General features: G+C 38.0%; 1 long non-coding RNA gene across 1 annotated transcript; it reads right to left on the reverse strand.

The window, feature by feature from the left end:
- Positions 1 to 560: 560 nt before the first annotated feature.
- Positions 561 to 24,231, reverse strand: LOC109053830. Its single transcript, XR_006153063.1, has 2 exons — positions 23,803 to 24,231; positions 561 to 894 (listed from the first exon to the last, which is right to left on the reverse strand). It is a non-coding gene; the product is annotated as an uncharacterized LOC109053830 (long non-coding RNA).
- Between the last annotated feature and the right edge of the window lie 196 nt (positions 24,232 to 24,427).

The following is a 24,427-nucleotide window of genomic DNA, read 5'->3' on the forward strand; positions in this document are numbered from 1 at the left end:
CTGTTTATTAGCACTAATATAACACATTTTGATGCACAAGCATATTTTAGATGCCTTATTTTGACCCAATACCTAAACTACCTTACTAACTATTAATAAGCAGCAAATAAGGAGTTTATTGAGGCAAAAGTAGTAAGAACTGGTCCCCTAAACTAAAGTGTGACCATATATTGTTCTGAAGTATATTACTTAAGTGCTCTTTTTAAAGCATACTTGATTTTCAGAAAGGTCTGTAAACATGAGCTGATTTGAGGTCCCTCCGATAGTTGTGTAAAGTGATCGTATGGCTTCAGAAGAGTCTGCTGGAGTTGTATGATGACTTTTACACCACATTTATGTTTTTTTGGTGCTTGAAACTTTAGACCCCACTGACTATTATTGCATTGATTCTCTAACAAATCTTCCTTGTTCCACAGAAGAAAGACAATCGTACGAGTTTGGAACTGATACCCAGATTCTGCTTCATTCATTTCAACCCGATGTGGAGCAGCAAAACATGAAAAACATTCAGAAAGTTAATCGCTGCATTTCTGTCATAGTGAAATTCAGAAAATTCCAGGTATGATTCAGTGAGGAAAACAGTTTATTTATTTTTTTGTTCAGGCAAGAGAATAAAGAACATTACAGCCGAATCCCGTCATATGGATCAATAAGTCACTTTAGAGAAAAGCATCAAGTAAATGCAATAAAGAAAACACATTAAACAAGTGACAAGTGATGAAAAACGAAACCACCACAGAGCCAGATTCAAGAAAACATCCTTTTAAAACAATGTCCTGTAATGAAGTGCTTTCATTAGTATCAGCTGATGAAAGTCATAGCTTGAGAGATCATTTCTGAGCCGGTCTTCTCAGGTCAGCAGATTTCCCACAGCCTCCTGCATTAAATCTTGCTCTGAAACAGAGGAAAGAGGAAGTGTGAGGCGTTTCCTCTAACTGAATGCTCACACTGACTGTTGTGTATGTGTGATTTATGGACACTCGTGTTATACATCACAGTTCAGAACCTTCACTGCTTGATTCCTTCTTGAGGAAATACATTCTCTCAGACAGTTTTAGACTCGTAAGACGGCATGCCAACTACTAACCCACTGACATTTCACTCAGTGGTTTTATCAGCTGTTGATTGCAAGACAAGCTAATTTTACAGTAAAATACCTACACCTCAAACTGTTGTTCTGCCACATGCTTACCCAAATTAACTCTTCATCTTCAACACAGGACTGTGTTCTCTGCAAACGCTGCTGTGCACACACTTTCACAGAGATGAGCATGTGTTTCATATCGCCTAGAATTACCTGAAATCACTTACTATAATATTTCACCAACATCACGCACTGCATCATTTCTGAAGGCGTGAATAACAGTCAACAGTCACAAAAAAATAAATAACAAATTAAAAATATTGGTGAATTCAACCATTGCTGAGAACACTCAAACTGATTTTAAAATTGAAGAGTTTAAAGTAGATATGATTTTAGACTGGGTTGGGCTGTGATCGTATGAAGGACGGACACACAAGTGTAAAACAGGAGTGATTTACTGACCAAATCTCATTTGTGTGTTGAAGTGATGTTTATGACTTGTAGCTGTTGAAGGGATAGTTCACACAAAAATCATCATTTACTCGTCCTCGTGTCCTCAAGAAGATGTTTTGAGAAATGTCTTCAGAAGAAAGAAAGTCGCACAGTTTAGAATGATATGAGAATAAACGATGACAGAATTATGATTTTTGGATGAACTGTCCCATCAAAGTGTCATGAATCCGCTCAGACTTGATATTAACGAGCACAGAGTCAATGAAACACAGTTAACAGCCAACCGTTAATGCACACAGAAACATAATTATTGAAATAAATTACAGTGAAATATGAAGATGCACATACAGTCGGTAAGACATCATGCTGTGAGCGTGACATATACAATAAAATATTAAACATATTTTATTTCAGCTAGGTTCCAAGCAACAGTTCTCATTTTTGATTTAGTTTAAATGTAGTTTGATGTTGTAAAATAATTCAAACTAAATCTGAAATAAAAATGACTATACATACATTTTTTTTATTATTATTTTTAAATTAAAAAGAAAAATTCAAAACTGCCTGACTGACGGTTTAGAGAAAGACAAACAGCTTGTTCTTCTGTGTAGAATATGAATGAATATGTGTGCAGGAATACTGTGCTGATATGCACACTCATGTCCTGAAGATGTGTACATGCAGCATTTGTCTGATGACATAAAAGCTCTTCAAACATTCTCTCGAGCTGATCCTTGTTTTTGAAGCTCTTGTTATCTTGGCACAGGCTTCAGATGGTAGTTCTTTGTGTTTCTGTTGAACTGCTTGTCACAACATATAGAAGCTGTGGGTTTTTCAGGTCAGGGCAGAAAATCGACCATCTGAACGTGATTAAAGCGCTGGACTCATCCAGCCGGTCTAGCAGCCAAACACACACACACACGTGACTGAAGCAAAATACATTACTGCTGAATAACACATTATGTAAGAATTCACACATCCAAAAACATCTGGGCCACTGGAGCAGCGCCGCGGTCAGATCTGTCCTCAGATCAGTTCTGAGTCAAAAACCCAAGCCTACTCCGAGCCTGACCTTGACCCTGAGTCTGACCCCAGCAGCTACAGAGCGACCCACTAACCAGCAGTCAATCAAAACAGAAAACAGGAAAAACAAAAAAATGACAAGAAGTGAATTTTCATTCATCTGTCAATCATGAACATGCCTCTGACATCACTCTGACGTTATGAGTATATGAAGTATGCATAAATATATAGCACACACACACACACACACACACACACACACACACACACACACACACACACACACACACAACTTACATTTAAAAAAATTATAATAAAATAAAAAGTGCCACTTAAACATTAAATTATAATTATTTCTTTCATACGCTTTTTATTAGAGTCATGTTAAATATTAGCCTGTTAATTGTTAAAGCAATAGTTCAGCCACAAATGAAAACTGGACTTTTTCACTGGAGGAAGTGTTATTATGGATTATAGACTATGTATTTGAGTTAAAAGCATCTTTATGCTGGATGTGTTTCATCTTTTGTCTTCTCCAGATGTTAACTGATGGACTGGAGTGCTGTGGATTACTTGTGGATTATTGTGATGTTTTTATCAGCTGTTTGGACTCTCATTCTGACGGCACCCATTCACTGCAGAGTATCCATTGATGAGCTAACCCTGAACTCTTCCTTTAAATGGTCACCTTCAGCTGGGGTCAAATGTAATAAATTAAGAATAAACCGCTGAGCAAATCCCAGGTTCAGCTGAACACTAATCTGAAGGTTGTGAGTGGTTTCGCTGCTTTGGTTTGGCAGCAGATCTCTAGATAGTGTACTTGTCGTAACAGGTCGCTCTATCATGACTCTCTCGGTGCGGGCGGGAGATTTTCTGTCCTTCCATCTGTACCCATCACTGACAGAAAGACTTTAAAAAGAGGAACATAATCATCTGCTTATTTGACACATTTCACAAGACTGTTTGCTTCCACAATAGTCATATCCTGAGCATTCAGCATTTTTCCAACTACGGGCAACAGTCTTACTTTCATTATTTATTTTTATGTTTTTATTATTATTATTATTATTATTATTTTTCAAATGTCTTTTATTTATTCATTCCTAACATTAAACCAGTGGACACAAATACACAACTGTTCAAGTCTGGGTTCAGTACAAAAAATAAATTAAAATTTAAATGAATATTTTTCTTCAAGGCTGCATTAAATTGATTAAAAGTGACAGTAAAGACATTTTTAATGTTACAAAATATTTCTCAAATAAATGCTGTTCTATTGAACTCACTGTATATTCATCTGTGAATCCTGAAAAATTAAATGTATCACAGTTTCCACAAAAAATATTGTGCAGCACAACTGTTTTCAACATTGAAAATAATCAGAAATGTTTCTTGAGCAGCAAATAATCATATTAGAATGATTTCTGAAGATCATGTGACACTGAAGACAGGAGTAATGATGCTGAAAATACAGCTGCACATCACAGAAATACATTACACTTTAACAGAGATTCACACAGAAAACAGCTGTTTTGATCAGTTAAATGCAGCCTTCTTCCAGAAACATGTAACCCCCAAACTCTAAAACTCCAAACAGTAGTGTAGTATTTGTATCACAGAGTATTTTTATTATTTTATTTATTTTTGAAAAAAATAAATAAATAAATCTGTGCTGGAAATGATATTTGTTGTTTTAGAAAAATGACAGTAATTGTCCTGTAATGGATGTGTGTATGTCCACTGATAATGGAATAAAATGGCCAAGTGAATTACCAGTGAAGAGAAATAATAAAATTACATTTCCAGCATTTTTTCATTTTTGATAAAGATTGTAGATGACACCGCAGGTATACTGTTCACAAGTGATATTTACCATTACTTCATGCATCAATGTTTCATTTATGGAGGTAGAATGCAAGCATATAGGTTATTGTATTTACTTGATATTTAGTTTTACTGTACAGTGAATGCAGTTCCCCATTTGTCATCAAAAGCTGCTGTCACCAACTGTAGCGAAACCTAAAAGTCCCGTCCTGACCACCGTCATCACACCAGAGCCATGAGAAGCTGTTTCTCACAACATCAGGCTTTCTGGGTCTTTTCCGAAGCAAACGTCACTCAAACATGCACATGTACAGCATATCTACTGTAGACCTTGTTTATCTGTCCTGAATAAAACTCCACGGTAGTATTTCACTTCCCCGGAGGTTTCCTTTTCCTTACAGAACATTACACAAGTTATTTTAGGACACGTTTCAACATGACAGTCAAACGGAGCATGTTTCCTGTGAATCACTGGGGTTAATCAGACATATAGGCCGCATTAAGACTATCTTTTTTCTTAAAAATAATCACAATGTTTACGTGAGTCACTCTTTCGCAGTGAAGCAAAACTGAAGTGTGTGTGTATGAGTCAGTGGAGCGCAGGGTTTCTCCCTAACTCTTATCACACACACAGAAGGCTGTGCGTTTGGGGCCGCTGCTGGTATTTCCCAAAATTTATGATGTGGCCTCACAGACCTCGACTGCTGCATGTGAAAGAAGAGCAGTCTCGTAGTAGTAAAGTAGTAAAAATCCTATGGCTGGCAAAAAACTGCAATTGTAATTTTTAAGGCTCTATTTCTACTTTAAAGAAACAACTTCTCAGAAATATACTTAAAATTAGATTTAAGTACACTTGACGTATAATTAGAAAAAGTCTAAATATATTTGAGCTATAGCTACTTGTTAAGGCTCTATTTATAGTTTAAGTGAAGTGACATTCAGCCAAGTATGGTGACCCATACTCAGAATTAGTGCTCTGCATTTAACCCATCCGAAGTGCACACACACAGAGCAGTGAACACACACACACACTGTGAACACACACCCGGAGCAGTGGGCAGCCATTTTATGCTGCAGCACCCGGGGAGCAGTTGGGGGTTCGATGCCTTGCTCAAGGTCTAAGTCGTGGTATTGAAGGTGGAGAGAGAACTGTACATGCACTCCCCCCACCCACAATTCCTGCCGGCCCGGGACTCGAACTCACAACCTTTCGATTGGGAGTCCGACTCTCTAACCATTAGGCCACGACTCCAGCTATAGCTAGGAATCATTGTTATGTTGTAGGGGGCGCTATTACACATCTTCTGTACAGAATTTCCAAGACACAAGCGAAGAAGAAACTGAAACAACAGATGCTTCCAGATGTAATCTAACACGTGGTGCGTTCCAAACGGGATATATCGTCCTCTGAAGGGCACTTCGGAGTGAAAACAATCATGGCCGCCATATTGAAGGGTCATTCCAAACCGAAGTGCTCACAACTGGCCACTTCAAAGGGTTTCGAAGGGTACAACTGATGGACACTTCGGGCTCCCATGATCCTTTGCATGATGACGGCGCGTCCGTGTGGGCACTTCAAGAAACAGTTGTTTGGTGCCCTACACCCTTCAACCCTTCAGGGCTCTCACTCCAGAGGGTGAACACTTTGAGGGGATGAGGGATGAGCCCTTCCGAATGGAACGCAGGGACGATCATCACAGCATCAAACCCTAACAGCATCAAAACTGTGTGACGTTATGGAATAAAATGTTGACCCATGAAGAGCTTTGGGGTGTTAATCAACTCCATCTACATTTTGATTATCATTCTGAATCCAATACATAGTCTTTTTTCAGCTTTTTGTTCAAAATGCTGTTTATTTCTTAAATTTTTACTTATGAAACTTACCCACATTCAGGTGTTTATAAAAAAAGAATGCATGAAGCTAGAATAAAATGTTGTTGTTTACAAGCAGACCCTGTTCTTTCTTCGGATGTTTTGTATGTTCAGATATTCATATAACAAAATTTATACAAATTAAAACCTAAATAGGGACATAGTAGTGTACTTAAAGTATGATGTAAAGTTCACTTAAAGAAAACTTACGAGTATTCTTGCAGTATAAAACTACTAAACTAGTAGTTTACTGAGACTATACTTCAAAGTGTACAAAGTATTTAATAAGTAAACTATCAGTATAGCTAGAAGTTCACTTTTAGTATAATTGCAGTACAAACTACAAACACAGAGGTAAACTAGTAGTGTACTCAAAGTTGACTATCATTATACTTAAAGTGTACATAAAAGTCTCAAGAAGTATTGAAATAGTACACTTACAAGTATACTACTAGAACACTGATATTTGTATATTCATATATTCATATGATGTTGCTAAAAGAACATTATTTGGTGTATTTGGTGAAATTAAATGTGTTTATGTGGAACATTACTGTACTGTACATTATTGTTTCTCCTCTATGCCCCACCTTTCTGAAACGTTTACAAATCGTTCTGAAAAGCGAGGTGTGCTCTGATTGAATATACCTGAACTTTACTTAACTATACTTAATAAAATAAACCTGAAGTTTACTTATTTTGGGTAAGGGCACCTGGTGGAAAGTAACATGCTTTAGAAACAGCACTAAACTCCAGCCAGATAAAGTCCTTTTATGCAAAACCATTGATCTTTATCTACAGATCAAGTATAATAATAGAAACATTAAATCATCTTGGAGAGAGTTTCATCATCTTGACTGTTGTAACTGATGAGAGAAGAGTATACTAACGACTCAAATATTAATCTGGACCTCACTTTACACTATGGAACGGCTTCAGAACTCGTGCGTGGAAACTTTGTGGTGCTTTGTAATGTTTTTGTGCCTTTAATGGGGCTTAACAACAACACTGAATAGTATACTCACAATATCAGATTTGGATCGGTCTCGTCTGACTGATACCTGAGAAAATGGCAGTATCGGAGCCGTGCATCCCTACAGAGCGTTTGCACCTTCGTCACCGTTCGGTCAGTTTCCCAGAGGCATGGCCATATTGGAGAGACTCGGATGCAAACAACAGCAAGGATTGCACAGTTAATGTACTACTGAAGATGTTGTTCTACTAATTTGTGATGTCTAGACCACGGAAGGGCACGATATTTTGACAAACTTTGACAAAAAAAAGTTAATAGGTATCAAAGATCCATATGAGCTTGCTCCTTTGGCTCCTTGAATACAATAATAATAATAAATATAGCACAAGTAATAAACATGCAGTCATGGCCTAATGGTTAGAGAGTTGGACTAGCAACCCAAAGGTCTTGGGTTTGAGTCTCAGTACCGGCAGGAGTAGGAAAAGTGAATGTACAGCGCTCTCTTTGCTCTGGGTGTGTGTTCACTACTCACTGCTGTGTGTGTATATGTACGTATACAGTGGTGTGCACATGTGAGGAAGGTATGATGTAAATGTTTAGGTCATATGTGTAGACCACTGATCCTCAAACATGGCCTCCCAGATCCACTCTCCTGCAGAGTTCAGCTGTAACCCTAATCAAACACACCTGAGCATGCTGATCAATGTCTTCAGGATCATTAGACAATCACAGGCAGGTGAGTTTGATCAGGGTTTGAGATAAACTCTGCAGCACATTGGCCCTCTAGCGGAAGATTTGAGGAACCCTGGTGTAGACTTTTGCTTAAAGTATCATTCTAAGTTAAGAATGAAGAGTCAGCATGGGCTTGGCGGATGGGGGGGTGATGGGGGGGCACTGATGCAGAGATGGGTTGACTGAGTTTGAGAGGATGTGGTAAGAAAGGGTTGAGATGCAACACAATGCTGCCTTTCCTCTGTAGCAGGTTAAGACAACTGCATGAAATCAGAGCTCAAAATATTAACAGCAAAAGATGGATGACAGAGACCAGCTTCTGCTTGACTCAGAAGAGGAGATGATCCCACACGAGACGGATACACACGACTATAGGATTCCTCACCTGAACAGAAACATGCAATCTAACTCCACATAAATCAAGCTGTTTGTCTCCAACACCTTTAAAACACAATTTTCCAACCTTAATAGTTGATGATGTTTACCAAGCCAGTCAAGTCACATGTTTCTCTATAGTGCTTTAGTCTTTATAAAGATCAAAGCAGCTTCACAATAGGAAAGAGGAAAACAGCAGACTCTAAAAAAACAATAGGGCCATTATTCAGCTCTACTGATGATGTCCACAAATCATTTATATATAGTGTGTGTGAGAGAGAGAGCTGTCATTGTCATTTTACTAAACAAACAAATGTCATTTTCCATCACATTTCATATGTTGTGTTAATAACACTCTGTAGGGCAAAGGACTTTTGAGTCATGTTTAGAATTAAATGTCCGACTCCTTTGTCCTGTCTCATTTCACCGCTAGCACTTTACTGTAAATCATTTTTGTTTTCAGTGTAATTTACTGTATTCTCAGCCATTTCCTACTGTATATGCTGTGTATGTTACTGTAGATTTTCAATGCATTCTGGGAAAATAGCCTACTGTAAATCTGAATACAGTAGTATTAAATGATCATGGAAAACATCCACGCAGCTCCTCACGCCACGACTCTGTGACAGACTCGACAAGAGAGTAGGCTATAGAGAACGGGAATGTGACGTCGACAACGCAATGCATTCTGGGACTTTAGGACCCCGACACTGCAGTAGAGACTGGGAAATAGTTGTGGTAGATGTTAACATTAATATAATAAGCCTACAGTTAAAGAGCTGAGAGCAGAGCTCTCCCTTAATGCTTTAAAGGGGTCAAGGCCATAACCAAGTCTTGAACTTTGGGGGTCTTGAAACAAACAACATTGTTTTTCTTGATTTTTGTGTGTTCTAACATGGCTGACTAAATGTTAATGTTTTGTCTGGTTTTATTCTGTTTATTCCACTCCTACAACTCCTGCAATTAAACTCCATATCATTTCCTTTTTTAATTGTCTTGTAAAAAGGATCTGTGGTGTCATATAATAATGTGAGGTGTTTTAACTTTGCGGATGAACCTCTCGTCATCTATTTCTGGCCTCCTATCATGAATGTAGTAATGTGAAATACGATTGGGAGTCTGCACGGGGTGTTTATTTTGAAATGTACAGGATTTTTTTGACTTCTGTTTTGTATTTGCTGTGGGGTTTGGACGCGGCGTGTGTCAGAAATAGACTAGGCGCCTATCTTCAGCGAAGCGGCGCGGAGAGTGTCTGGTGTAAACACAAGCATTGACTAGAGAGGCAGCGATCAGCTCCAGCCGCGTCGGAGCCGCAGACGTGTGCAGCGGAAATCAGGGCTTATATGCTCAGAACAGACACTGCACTAGTGATACAAAACACACAGCACAGGTCTGTTTAGAGCAAAACTTTTAATACAAACAAATTATTATTAGGCTGGGCTACTGTACGTTTTTTTTTTTTTTTTTTTTAATGACTGACGTATACCAAGTATTTTCCAAGTAAATTAAGTGCACGTTTTTATCATGTGAAAAAATACTGATGAACATGGCGGATAAAAGCAGCTCATTTTTTTTTACTCCAACAATCTGGCACACTGCCTTTGTCTCGTCCTCACTCAATATAAAGTGCTCCCACACAGCTGAGGTCTTGGCAGGTCTGTCTTCTCTTCCAGATAAACTGAATCATGACGTTCACTCATGAGCGATTCGTTTCGCAGGGGGTGCCAGGTGTTCAGAATTTTTTTTTTTTTTTAGAATATTCGAATCTCAGAATTGAAAATCGAATGCCAACCCACCTAACGGATATTCGAATAATCTAATATTCTGGTCCAGCCCTAGCTATTATTGTATTTTGTTCATTGATGAAATATGGTCAATCAGTTACTGTTAATTTGACAATAAACATTTTACAGTGCATGTCTCTCAAATACGCACAACTTAATTGTATTTGTGTGCATAATTTTCTATGTACAATGCATATTTTATTTTATTTTATTTTTTACTGTCTCTATCTTACGGAGCCCCGCACATGACATGCAAGAAAAAAATAAATCAATTGTGCGCACGATTTACTAATTCGTTCCCTCAATGTACTAAAATGCACAATTTATAAATCGAGGGAGTGCAATAGTAATCGTGTGCACGTTTTAGTACATTGAGGGAATGAATTAATAAATCGTGCACACGATTTAGCTACTATTTTTTCCTGCATGTCATGTGCGGGGCTCCGTACTATCTAAATGGACCAATTAATTCAATTAACTTTGAGAATGTTACAGCTTGACTGGAAATGGTGCACAATAAAAGCACTCCGCCCTGTACATTTGTTTCATTGTCTTCCCACATGAGTCACATTACATCTCAAGCTACCTGCTGTCTTTCCTTGTCAACAAGTACTCATTTTCAAAGAAAAGACAGCATTCTGAGGAACTGATGCACAAATATTCACACTCTAAACACTGAGATAGTTTATGCTGATTTCAAACAAACATCCCATATATATGTATAATGTTAAAATAATGCACATCCAGTTGTTAATTTTATTTCATTTATTGTTGTTGTTGTTAATACACTGAAAAAAATGGGAACTGGTTTTATTCAAGTCAAAAATATTATTTAACATCACTGAACCAACCTATATACATTTAATATCAATAAAAGTCATTTTTATTGGTTAAATCAGGTAGAAAATGCTCTTTGAGGTAACGATAGCAGTTTTCTGCTTTTCACAGTGTACAACAGAACCTCTCTAAACATGATGATGATGATGAAGATGATGATGATGAGGTGCATTATTAAGCTGGCTCTTTGTTTCGTCTGCGTGTCAGTCAGCAGCGAGACACACTGAACATGAGGGCCTGATTGCTTTATCATGTTATGACAGTTGCTCCATGAGACAGCGATGATTCCGTTTAGAGACATTGCTGTATAAATATTCATTTTCATAACATATCATATAAATATACTGTCTTTAATCCACAAATAATAACGGGACACGATCTGTAGTTTATCGAGTTCTGTGCATTCCTCAAAGCAGTGCAAAGCTTTTCTTTTATTTTCACTACTAGAACTGACTTTCAAGCAACAATGGTTTTATTAATAGAGCACCTGCTCACGCAGATCGCCTCTGTTATGCTTCGATACTCAACACAGACGCTAAAGTCGTCTTTCAGGTTTCAGTATTGTGTAGCTGGCAGTGCAGACACGGTAACCTACATGTCTGGTTATGATTACACTCTCTTCAGTTGGAAGAACCGGTAAACTCTCAGAAAAAAAGGTACAAAAGTTGTCACTGGGACGGGATCCTTTCAAAAGGTACACATTTTTACCTTATTTACCCTTAAAGGAAGCATTTTAGTACCTTAAAGTTACAGAATTGTACCCAAAGTGCACATATTCATAACTAAATGGTACATATTAGTACATTTTGAAAGGGTACCGTCCCATAAACAGCTTTTTTTTTTTACCTTTTTTTCTGAGAGTGTATGAACAGGAGGAGAGGAATGGCTTATGAATATGCCGCGGTTTATTATGACTCACAAAAAAAACCATCCAAAAACCATTGTAAGTGCCACTGAGATCACTCTCATAAAAATAGGTACAAAAGCTATCACTGGGACAATGCCTTTTCAAAAGTACCTTATTTGCCCCCAAAGGGTACATATTAATACCTAAATGGTACATATTTGTATTTTTTGAAACAGTGACAATTTTTGTTGTCTGAGGGTGAAATATAAGGATCTATTATTTACTCGTGTTGCATATCAAGAAAAAACATTATTATATCTACATATACAGATAATATTATATCACATATGATTCTGCAAGCGACACGAAAAAATGTCAACCTAAATTCACGGCTTTTATTCAAGTCAGAAATGTAATTTAATATCACTGAATCAAGCTAAGTACGTTCATTTATACCATCAAAACTAAATGTCATGAGTTAAATCTGGCACAGTGTATAAAGTTAAAGAGCAAAAACTAATTCAGTTTTTCTACTTCAAAATTTCACGTTTCATTCAATGAATGACTCGCCATTTCTTTGTCATTTCTGAGTGAAAATGGTTTCTACATCATGTGTTCCCAATCTAGAAATAGTTCTTTAATTCAGTAATTGCTCATCAGCTCATCATTTGGTTGTAGGCGTTGTGTTTTTGTGGTAGACAGCAGGTGTTTGTGAAAGAGCTCATGCAGAAGATGAATGGGAGCTCGCCATCTTTAGCGTGTCTTATAAGGAGTGGCGATCGGCTCAGGAATGTGTTTATCATACGTTTGCTATAGTTTGACACAAACCATATTCTCTTTATGGCTTTTCTGGTGCAATCATAAAACAAAACGCAAACAGATGCATTCCCACTCCTGAACTCCATCAACTCTCAGAGCTTAGATTAAATCAGAGAGGGACTGTATGAGGGCCGGCTAGAGGCCAGAAAGCCTCAGAGAGTTATCCGCTGACTCCCACGAGCAAGCCATACATCTGCATGCTCTCCTTCAGGTACTCTGATTCTCCCACAGCACAAAGACCAAAGGGTCAGACCAAGTGTGAGGGAGGAGAAAGCAGTGTACTCATACACGAATAAGTTTATAACATCTATAAAATACCCATAGAAAATGGTTTATGTACGTGTTTAAAATATGTATATAATTATTTATATATATATATATATATATATATATATATATAGCAGCCATAAATATAATAAAATGTTCTTCTAAAATTTATATTTTTATTTATATAGAAATAAATGGGGTATATTTAGAGGTGCATATTGTACATGAATTCTGCTCAGAATACAAAATATTAAAGAAGCAGGAATATTGCACTAAAATATTACATTCATTTCACATTCATTTAGCCCTCATGACCAAACATACAATCCCAATTTAAATCATAATCAGCAAAGCATTTAGAAGATATGACTGTTAACGATTAATACATATATAATATCAGCGTATATTTAAACATATATATATATATATATATATATATATATATATATATATATATATATATATATATATATATATATATTAGGGCTGTCAAATGATTAATCACGATTAATCACATCCAAAATAAAAGTTTTGTTTACATAATATATGTATGTGTACAGGGTATATTTATTATGTATATATAAATACACACACATAAAGTATATATTTAGAAAAAGATTTACATGTATATACATTTATATATTTATATTCTTATATTTTATATTATATATAAATATATTTAATATATAAACATAACATATTCTTCTTAAATATATACATGCATGTGTGTGTATTTATATATACATAATAAATATACACAGTATACACACATATATTATGTAAACAAAACCTTTTATTTTGGATGTGATTAATCGTGATTAATCATTTGACAGCACTAATATATATATATATATATATAACATTTTTTTTTGCAACATAAGCATATATTAAATGTGCACAAATGTTAATAATATGTATATGACTCTTTTTTTTTCATTATATGTAGCGACCGTATATGTTAACATTATATATATTTAACTGATAAATGTACACATGGAAGCCTGTTCCTGCCACAGAATTTTTTTTGCAATTGCATGTGTATAACATTTATATATTGCAATTCTGACTTTTTTCTCAGAATTTTGAGATAAAAAGTCACGATGAATGTATATTATTATAATGTAGAAAATTCTGTTTGCATGTTTTTCTTATAACTATATTAGCAACATATATTGATGTGCTTTAGGATATTTTTTAATGATCTGTGATAAACCAGTCGACGTAAAAGAGCATTCTCTGGTTTCTCTGAATGCGTTGTGAAAGACTAAAAACAATCAGCAACACCCTGATGAGTGTATCACACATTCATAAACACACACATTTATATGGCCTGTATATATAAGTGATTACATTTCAAATAGGTTTACACTTTATATGAGAATATTTCAATATTTCATCATTTCAGTGATGAACTGCTTTAACTGTCATTTTGCATTATTGACACTGTTTTCCTAATTAATGTTGTTCAGTTGCTTTGACGCAATCTTTTTTGTTTAAAGCGCTATATAAATAAAGATGACTTGACTATTTATCACATGTGAATCTGTAATATATGCACATGTAGAACATTTCTTAGGAAGTGGATGCATGGAACAAATCTGGTGTAGAAACAACTTTCACTCAGAAACTGCTTGTAAATTTCACAATTAATTACAAGGAAACAGCAAGCAACACGTTCAATTAAATGAAGTTTGAAATAGTGTTTTCCAGTAAAACATATTCTAATCGTTTTTATCTGTTTGTTTGCACAGCTCTTAGTCTGATGTAGAGAAACAGCGCTTGTGTAATGATCCATTACTCTACTACAGACCACTGAAGAGCTGCTGTATGCCAGCAGTATTACAAAACTTCACATAACCCTTTCTGTTCTTTAGTGAGGCTGAGTGGAAAAGGGAAGCTGAGCTCAATTGTTTCAGGAACGTTGTATTTAACTTGACCACATCTGTTAGAAATGTCAGTCTCTTCTGCCAACACAGAGTGTGGGAATGTTTCACAAGGGTTTTTTTAGCTCGTTATCAGAGAATGATCACATTGAGTGAGAAGTACAACTATGACCTGATCTGACTGTGACTGTGTGAGCGGCTGATATCCTTTAAGGGCTGAGGACTTTGAATCAGGTCAAGAGACGCAAATGCTGTACTTCTGAGAGCCTGAAACCTGCACAACAGCGTAACAATCACACAAAGGCCTGACCTAGTACATAAATGACGACATATGAGCGATTGAAGAACCTCTTCTCTTGTGCACTGTATGCATTTACTGCACTGTACAGCACAAGACCAGTGACTCCAGACCCCTTGAACATGCAGGGTATGAAATGATAAACATGGGCATCATTAGCAGAGCCATGCAGCAGATGATGTGATACAGCGTCTCGCGGGCTTTCAGACGTCTGCTGTGTTTCCTCATAACCCACATAAAGCCTCAGGACGCTGCTCTCAAGTTCAACGTCAGCTCATTGCAGAATCCTAGGCAGAGGCAGCTTGGATTTCTTGTAAATCACGTGACTTTATCTCCAGCAGCACTTCTGCAGCGTGACCAGACGGAGTCGCCGTTGAGGGGAAACGCAGGCATTTACAAGAAATCCCTGAGTATCGCTGGAATCCACCCTCCTTCCCTGGATGCCATACTTCACATAACTAACCACATGCTGTCTGATTGCTCATCTGTGACACCATAAAACAATAAAAGCCCTGAAATCTCTCTGTCTTTCAAGGAGATGATGTCTTTAACACAGCTTTTTAACAGCATTATTACACTCCCAGGAAATAATGTGCAAGAATTAGAGGCACAGCAGCTTGCCTTAAAAAGGATACGGTTGAACCTTCTTTGCATCTAAGTACCTTTGAGCAGTAAAATCTACCCTTAAGGTACTCTTAGGATACAAATATGATCCCTTTAAGGGTAAAGAAGACACAGAAGTGTTCTTTTAAGGTTACTGCTCTAGTGACAAGCTTCTAGCACATTTTTTTCTGAGAGAGCAGTTTCCGGTCTTTTCAGGATTGGTAGGCTTGTGCTGAAAAGCATGTTATCGCTCCAAAACCTGCGACTGAATGAAAGGCATAAACCTGCGTTCGCTAGAAGAGGAAGCTGCAGGCCTGTGGATTCCACATCACATGCGTTTCTCACACGCTTGCTGCATGTGGAGGCGTACATGAGGTAGTGGCAAGCCATACGACAGACATCATGTCATTGTGATTGTGCAATTCACCCTTGAGAAAAAATGTGCTTTTTTCTTTCATGAGCCACTTTGATTTCATATGATCATTGTTGCATTGCTCTAAAACACTGAGCCAGTTTGCAGAGTGATGGACTGAAATGTTAGAACGGCCTGGGAATGGCTTTTACAGACACCTTACGTAATACGGCGCGCAGCATATCAGGCCTCATCTCAACACATCTGATAACTGATGAAGACAAGCAAGGCAGCAGCTGTTCGCTTTCATCGTGTTTGTTATTTCAAACAGACTGCTGTAGATGATCATTATGGAGAATGAGATGCATGTAACACACAATGCATTTGCACAAGCAAGTAAACCAAGCGCAGCACGGCCTCACACACTTTTGGCCATTGTGCCATATACTCAATCTATTTCCTGTAAATGTGTGCCAGCAACTGAACGTGTATTTTTTTTTTTTGTCTGTGAATCCAAACGCTGCATATTCTGTTCATTTCCTCACACTCTCTGAAGAGACAATAATCTGCTACGGGAGGTCACCTTATTCACCCACAGGGAAGGAATCAAACCTGCTGCTGTTGTGGAACATTTATGGATGATCTACACTTTGCGTGACATGCATTAAGGGTTTCAATAGTTTTCAAAGTTAAAAGAGTTACCATGATGTTAGTCATTTTAAACATCCGTTTCATTTAATCTGCATGCTACAGATCCAGTGTTATCCTCCGTACAGCTCCTCATAGTTCTACTGACAGTTTTTCTCGCAATGATGCAAGTTCTGAGTTATAATATAAATGCATTACAAATGTAGAAACAAGTTCTTCTATTTGAGCAATCCTTTATCAGTCAGGCCTGTAAACAAAGGCATTTGTTTCATATGAATGCCTTGAAATGCTGTTTACTTCGCTGCTGACTGCCATGCAGGGTAAACAACAAAGTTCAGATTCAGCGCTGATATTTCAATGACTGCCTGACATACTCAGATATCTTGATTAGCTCCTGCTATGAAGCACGTGATCCTCTGGCAGATAGTGTGTTGGCAGACTCACAGCGCCCTCTGCTGGACAGCTGCACTGACTCGCACAGGTATGTTAGATTAAACATGGATAAAATGTCATCAGTATGTCATTAACATCTATTGTATATGATTAAACACAAACTTGATTCTGACTCGTCAATCGATGAACTCAACAAATAAGGTGTGAATAATGGTAGTCGCTCAAGCAATGCTGTATAAGTGACCTGCCTAAAATAATGCTTCATGTCCATGCATTCATTCATTCATTCAAGAAGCCTCAATGTACAGTCAGCCAGTCATTGCTGCAAAACACAAATTTGAATATGAAACTTAAGATTTAATGAATATGTTTTATGTCGTTTAAAACTCTAACTAATTATGATTAATGTTTATTAATGTTATTTTTAGTATTATTATACTGGAGGATCGTTTAAGCCTTATGCTGCTGGTCCTGGTCAGAAATGATCAGGCTTCTAAAAATCTCTTGCAAATCTCTCGTTATGCTATATTATCACCAAGACTCATTGATCAGTCATTTCTAAAGAGAAAGATAAAACCTGTGCTTACTGGAAGAAAACAAGCTGATAAAAAATATTAAATCCAACATCTGACACGAAGAAATTGATAAGCAATTTTTTGCAGGCCAGTCATTTTTCTCAAGAAACACCACAAGTGTATCAAGGTGGTTTGTACAAAAATTACCAAAAAGTTTTTCTTTTTTTTTTTTATTTTTTTTTTTAAGTTGGTCTTGTGTGTGTGAGAGAAAAAGAAAATCCTCTCCAGGTCAAATGAACCGCAACACAACATGAGGTTAAACCATCGGAGATGAATATCAGTGTTGTAATGCATTACTGAGTAATTATTATTTGTTTGTCTTGTCTTACTGTTTTATGTATTTGAGTCATTTTAAACTGTATTATTCAGCACAATAGACAACTATTGTTGTTTTATTGTGCTTCATAAATAAAAATAAATGAAAATGAAATGATTAATTACTGTCATTTAATTACTTTTCCTTTGAAAAAGTAAAGTAAGGGATTACTCTGTAGTTCAATTACAGTTACTTCTGCTGTAATGCCATTAAATACTGTATAGACTTTTCTATATAAAGCAATAGTGAATTTAACAAAATTGAACTTCTAATGTAAAACTGAATGTTTTAAATGTAACCTTCTCCCTTTAAATACTTTGGTCAATCATTTATGCCCTTTTATATTATTAATTTGAATGAATTAAAAGAGCTGGCTCATGTCCGATCGAGGCTGATGTGGGATTTAGAACGTAATTAGTAATAAGTAATGCATTGCCGTAGAGAAAGTAATTAGTAATTTAATCTAATTACACTGTTGAAGATGTAAGTAGTAGCTAGTAATTAATTACTTACCCAAAACTAAAGTACTATGGTGTGCTGAAAGCTCTTGTTTACTTGTTCAGTGAGAGAGTTTTACATTTTATTTCTGAATAAGAAAATTCTGAACCTCTGTGATAGTGATTTACTGCCATCACGGCTCTCAAGATATATCACTATATCACATCTGTTAGCGGAGGAGTCACTTGTATTTATATCATCAGCACTGTGTGTGTGTGTGTGTGTGTGTGTGTGTGTGTGTGTGTGTGTGTGTGTGTGAGAGAGAGAGACTCGAACCCACAACCTAAGGGTTAGGAGTCAAACTCTCTAACCATTAGGCCATGACTTCCCCCCATGTAGACCCTAACAACACAGATGAGGGGTCTCTTTACCCCTGCAAATGCCCCAAAATGCTCCAAAGGATGTGCTCGCCTGCCCAATGTGCACCTGGCTCATCACCCCTCCATCACAATCAGAGACCTGTACGATCATGTACACATAAAGAAGGACAAAGTCAATGTGTTTGCAAAAACACTGAAAGACACAGCGTGGGACAGACAAACCACCTCTACTCCCCTGAAAACAACACAGCTGCCAACCTACATAACACAAAACCAGACACCCAGCAGAAACCTACAGTCCCATCACAGAGAACGACCACCACTGGCTGCACAATACCAGGGACCCCCACACCATGCTAAAATCCACATCAGAACACCCCATGCACCAGCGCCACACCACCACAGACCTACACCAGTCCATCAGCAGAAACCCCAGTCTGCACCAGATCAACATCCGAGACACCCACGACCACAAAAACATTACTCCAGACAGAGGAGCAACACTAGGAAGAGCAGCAGAGACCAGCCTTCCACCCGCTCATGCACCCTCAGTCGATAACACACCGAACCCAGCACCACTCACACACTCCAGGAGCTACGCTCAGGCCCTGAAAGCACAAGCAAATACACTGGAGATGAGTGAGATACGACAGCTGCTGAACTACATCAGTGCCCAGCTGACAGCGTGAGAGTCCACACAGCATGCAAACACCTGCCTAACAATGACAAAAAAAAAAAAAAAAAAAAACTTTTCTTTTTCAAAACATTATATTGCATTAGAAAAGGATTACCTCTATTTTTGAAAACAAGAACTCTATACCCTGAACTCTTAAAATGACTCTGTCAGTATCAATGTGGAATATTCAAGGATTGAATTCAACAGCCTTTGGGCTAAAGAGCTCAAACACAGAATTCAATAAAAGCATCAAGGAGATGGATATTATAATTCTACAGGAGACATGGAGCAGGGCAGACACCATCACCCACTGCCCACCCAACTACAGAGAAATCATCCTACCATCACAAAAACTCAACACAGTCCGACAGGGAAGAGACTCAGGAGGACAAATAATCTGGTACAAATCAAAACTCCACAACCACATCAACACAGTACAGCAATGCAAATACTACACCTGGCTTAAAATCCACAAGGTACTGCTCCCATCCAGAAAATATATAAACCTGTGTGCCATATACATCCCGCCATCAGAGTCCCCCTACTTCAGCGAAGACACGTTCTCCACATTAGAGGAAAAGACAAGCCACTTCCAGGCCCAGGGAAACATGCACATCTGTGGAGACCTGAACGCAAGAACAGGACTACAGCCGGACTTCACCGACACACAAGGGAGCAAATACATCAACAACAAACTGACTGTTATTAATAACACATTCTCCCATATCCACAGAAATAACCATGATCATATAGTAAATAAGAATGGGAAAGACCTCCTGCAGCTCTGTGGAAGCCTGGGTCTGTATATCATCAACGGTAGGTTACGAAGAGACACTTAGATTCACATTGAGCTCACCTCTGGGGAATAGCACAGTTGATTATATGATAACAGACATAGATCCTTCGTCTCTCAGATCATTCACTGTTAGAGAACTAACCCCTCTGTCTGATCACAGTCACATCACTGTGTATCTCAAAAAACAGAAAATAACACAAAGCCCAGTAAACTGTACAACATCAGAAAACCATACAGATGGGCTGAAAACAGCGCTGAAGAATATCAGAAAGCACTTAGCAGCCAAAAATACAAGCGCTGATAGATAACTTTCTAAATAACACCTATGCTCACACTAATGAAGGGGTCAGTCCTGCGGTCAAAGAGTTAAATGACATATTTGAAAAATCAGCAAAATAATCCAAATTGAAAATAAAAAATAGAAAAAATCAAATACCCAAAAATGACAAAAATTGGTTTGATCAGGATTGCCAAACTATTTGCAAAAAAACTGAGAACATTGTCAAATCAAAAACACAGAGATCCAAATAATGCAGAGATCTGTCTTCTTTACTGTGAAACACTAAAACAATACAAACACACACTCAGAACCAAAAACACAATACACCCAAAAACAATTCACAATAATTGAGAAGTCAGTGAACACAAACCAGTTCTGGAATAACTGGAACAATCTGAAAAAAAAAATGATCATGAAGAATTGGCGATCCAGAATGGAGAAATATGGGGAAGTCATTTCCAAACATTATTTAATAAAGTACAAACAGACACAAACTGTAAACAAAACCAAACAATCAACCAACTGAGAAAACTAGAATTAACAATCAAAGAGAACCAAAAATACATTAGATTTCCCAATAACTGATAAAGAACTTAAAGAAAATTTCAAAAACCTCCAAGCATCTGGACCTGATGGGATATTAAATGAAATGATAAAACACACTAGCAGTAAATTTCAATTGTCCATTCTAAAACTATTCAATGTGATTCTCAGTGTAGATTACTTCCCTGACATCTGGAATCAAGGCTTGATAACAGGGTGATAAATCTGATCCTAACAACTACAGAGACATCTGTGTGAGCAGCAACCTGGGAAAGTTATTCTGTAGCATAATAACTACAGCTCAACTATTAGACTTCATCTATACATTACATACTCTCATTGAAAAACATGTTAACCAAGATAAAGGAAACATTTATGCATGCTTTATTGACTTTAAAAAAGCTTTGACTCAATTTGGCACCAAGGACTATTTTAAAAACTTATTGAATACGGCATAGGAGGTAAAACCTATGACCTTATCAAATCAATGTACACTGAAAGTAAATGTGGTGTAAAAATCAGCACCAAACGTAAGAGGTATGTTTCCCAGGAGCATGGTGTGAGACAGGGCTGCTGCTTAAGCCCAACATTATTTAACATTTACATCAATGAACTGGTGATCAGTCTGGAGCGATCACTCTACACACCTCACAGATCAGATCTGCTTCTGCGGTCTCCACTCAACATGCTTTACACCAGAACCTGGACCTGCCAGAACAATACTGCCAGACCTGAAGAAAACCAAAATCATGATCTCTCAGAAAACATCCAGATCCCAGGGAACATTAGGCACTAACCAGATAACACACACATCACACTACAACTACCTGGGTTTGAAAATCACATCCCCAGGAAACTTTAATCATGCTGTGAATGAACTGAGAGATAAAGCACACAGGGCCTTCTACGCCATTAAACAGCAATGTCCTGTAGAAATCCCTGTTAGAATTTGGCTGAAAATATTAGAATCAGTAATTGAGCCCATTGCAGATACTCTGCCATACTCTACTCTCTCTTTAGAGCCGAATAGCATTGCATTTTACTCTGTTGTTGTGTTTGTGTTTGATGTGTGCAGTGATCTGATTGATTCTGATGTGATTCAGAGCATCAGTAGATGTTAGTGTGGCATCAGGACTGAAGCTCTGGATCTCTCACATACACACACACACACACACACACACACACATACACATTCACACACACACACACACACACACACACACACACACACACACTGTGAACATTGAGCACTGCCGTTCAGCTGGCTCGTTTGGGGCCAATTTCTTTTTATTTCTGATACATTTGTATTTTTGAAATGTAGGCTATAAAACTACTTATTTTATTTGGATGAACTTGTCTATCTTTTATCAGCTTTAGCAGTTGTTATAGCATCTCTAGTCCTTTCCTTAGTTTCAGGTAGCTAAAGCTAAGCTAAAGCTTCTGGTTGCAAAGCAGTTGGAGCGTTTTTGATAATAATTTAGCATGGATTTGGCTATATTCCCTTATCCCTCACTGCTCAGCGTGAGAAACACAAGGTCTGAGCGCGTGCACTGGCTGAAATGACGTACATTCACACGGGCCGTCAGCGTTAACGCTTCTCTTTGAAGTGGTGACGTCATACATCGCTGAACTGAATTGTGGGTCCATCAGCGTGGTGTCACTGGCGTTACTCGAGGCAGGATTTGAAAATTTCTCAACTTTTCAAGCACCACAGAGGTGTCAGCCAGTCACATCACCTTATGCAAATAGCCTGTCTCAGGCGCTAACCAACTGCGGTCCAATGTAATTGGCTGTTGTCAGTATGACAAGCTTCAGACACGCCCTCCGCAAGCGTTGACACAGACGCCCGGTTACAGCAAAAAACTACTGGGCATGCACACATCAATATAGTGTACATTTTCTCACACTGTACAACAGAAATGACCATTTGTGCATTATTGTAAGGAGTAGGTGTAGATTAATAAAACACAATCTAAAAAAGCCATCTAGCCTTAACCCCGTGTGAATGTGCGGTGAGACCTGGGCCCCTGACGGCCATCTTCCCAGGGGCCTCGCTCGTATAGTCTGCGGATGTCTGAGGTCAGACTGCCCCCTTCTGGACACCGCGGGCAGCGCTCTGCTGACGCCCGCTGATCTGCCGCATGATTCTGAATATGACCCACAATTCTGCGTTCGCGAACAAACCTGTAATCGTGATCACAAAGCAACAGAGGAATAAACTGACGATGAAGGACGCAATAACAGAATAGAGAAACCCGAGCCGAGAACGTTCTGTTCCATCTTGACTCCGTTCCCTTCTCCGGTAGAGACGAACGGGCGAGCGTTACGTCACCGTCACCGTTAGATAGGCCTAACCTCCAAAGATTTTCAGAGCACAATAATCACTCATTTAACGATGCACACCAATGTAACGATGCCTAGTAACACTGAACATCAAGCATCCGATCTAAACTGATCTAAACGCGCCTCAGCCGAGTCACTTTCTCTTTCACATTCGCGAGCACAGCTCTTCTGATCGTCACAGAACATGACATTCTTAATGAAACTCCCACAAATCTACAATTCTCAGACCAGCAAACACAATACAAGCTATAAGGCTTTTCTAAACCATGGTATTAAAAGCAGTTTGTAACAGTTTGTAGAGATGTGCTGCTGTGAAATCAGCTGGAGTCATTCAGAGCAATCATCAGAAAGTCCTTTATCTCTAAACAGCCTGAAACACGCTTACCGGAGAATCCACCGTGGCGTCTTATTAACGGAATCAAAGCGGTTTATCCGAGCTCCTGGTGTTCGCAGAGGCTTCAGGACGAGCACAGACACACTGGAGGGTTTAAAGCCTCTGCTGTTTCACTTTCGCTTCTCGGAGAAATGTGCGGGAGGCGTTCAGCAGAAACGTGTGTGGAAATGACCTTTAGAGCTCATCTAGCAGACCTTCAGGAAAGCCTTCTGTCTCCTGCTTTATTCTGATCATCTCCTGCAGTCAGGTTTTAATGTGGTATTCATTCTTCAGCTTGAGCTGCCACACACTCCTCTGGATGCAGGAGTTCCATTTTTAATTATAGCCAACTGCAATAAAATATGGATTATAAACTTGAAATTGTGTGAAATAATAACTATTTCATTATTAATTCCTAAATGTCTTATAATCCAACGCCCTGATAGCACACATACATCTGCAAGATGTATTTTTTAGAGTGTTTGCTCATCTGCAATACATCTATAGCACGTTTCCTATCAGATGTCTTTAAGATGTTTATGATTTAGAATGCATGTAAAACTGACTTAAAGACGTCTGTCAGATGTTTGTACACATCTCTCCAGATGAAGTGATCTTAAATAGACCTCTTGCAGAT

The sequence above is a fragment of the Cyprinus carpio genome, chromosome A21 (genome assembly GCF_018340385.1).
Source record: "Cyprinus carpio isolate SPL01 chromosome A21, ASM1834038v1, whole genome shotgun sequence".
Taxonomy (NCBI): Eukaryota; Metazoa; Chordata; class Actinopteri; order Cypriniformes; family Cyprinidae; genus Cyprinus; species Cyprinus carpio.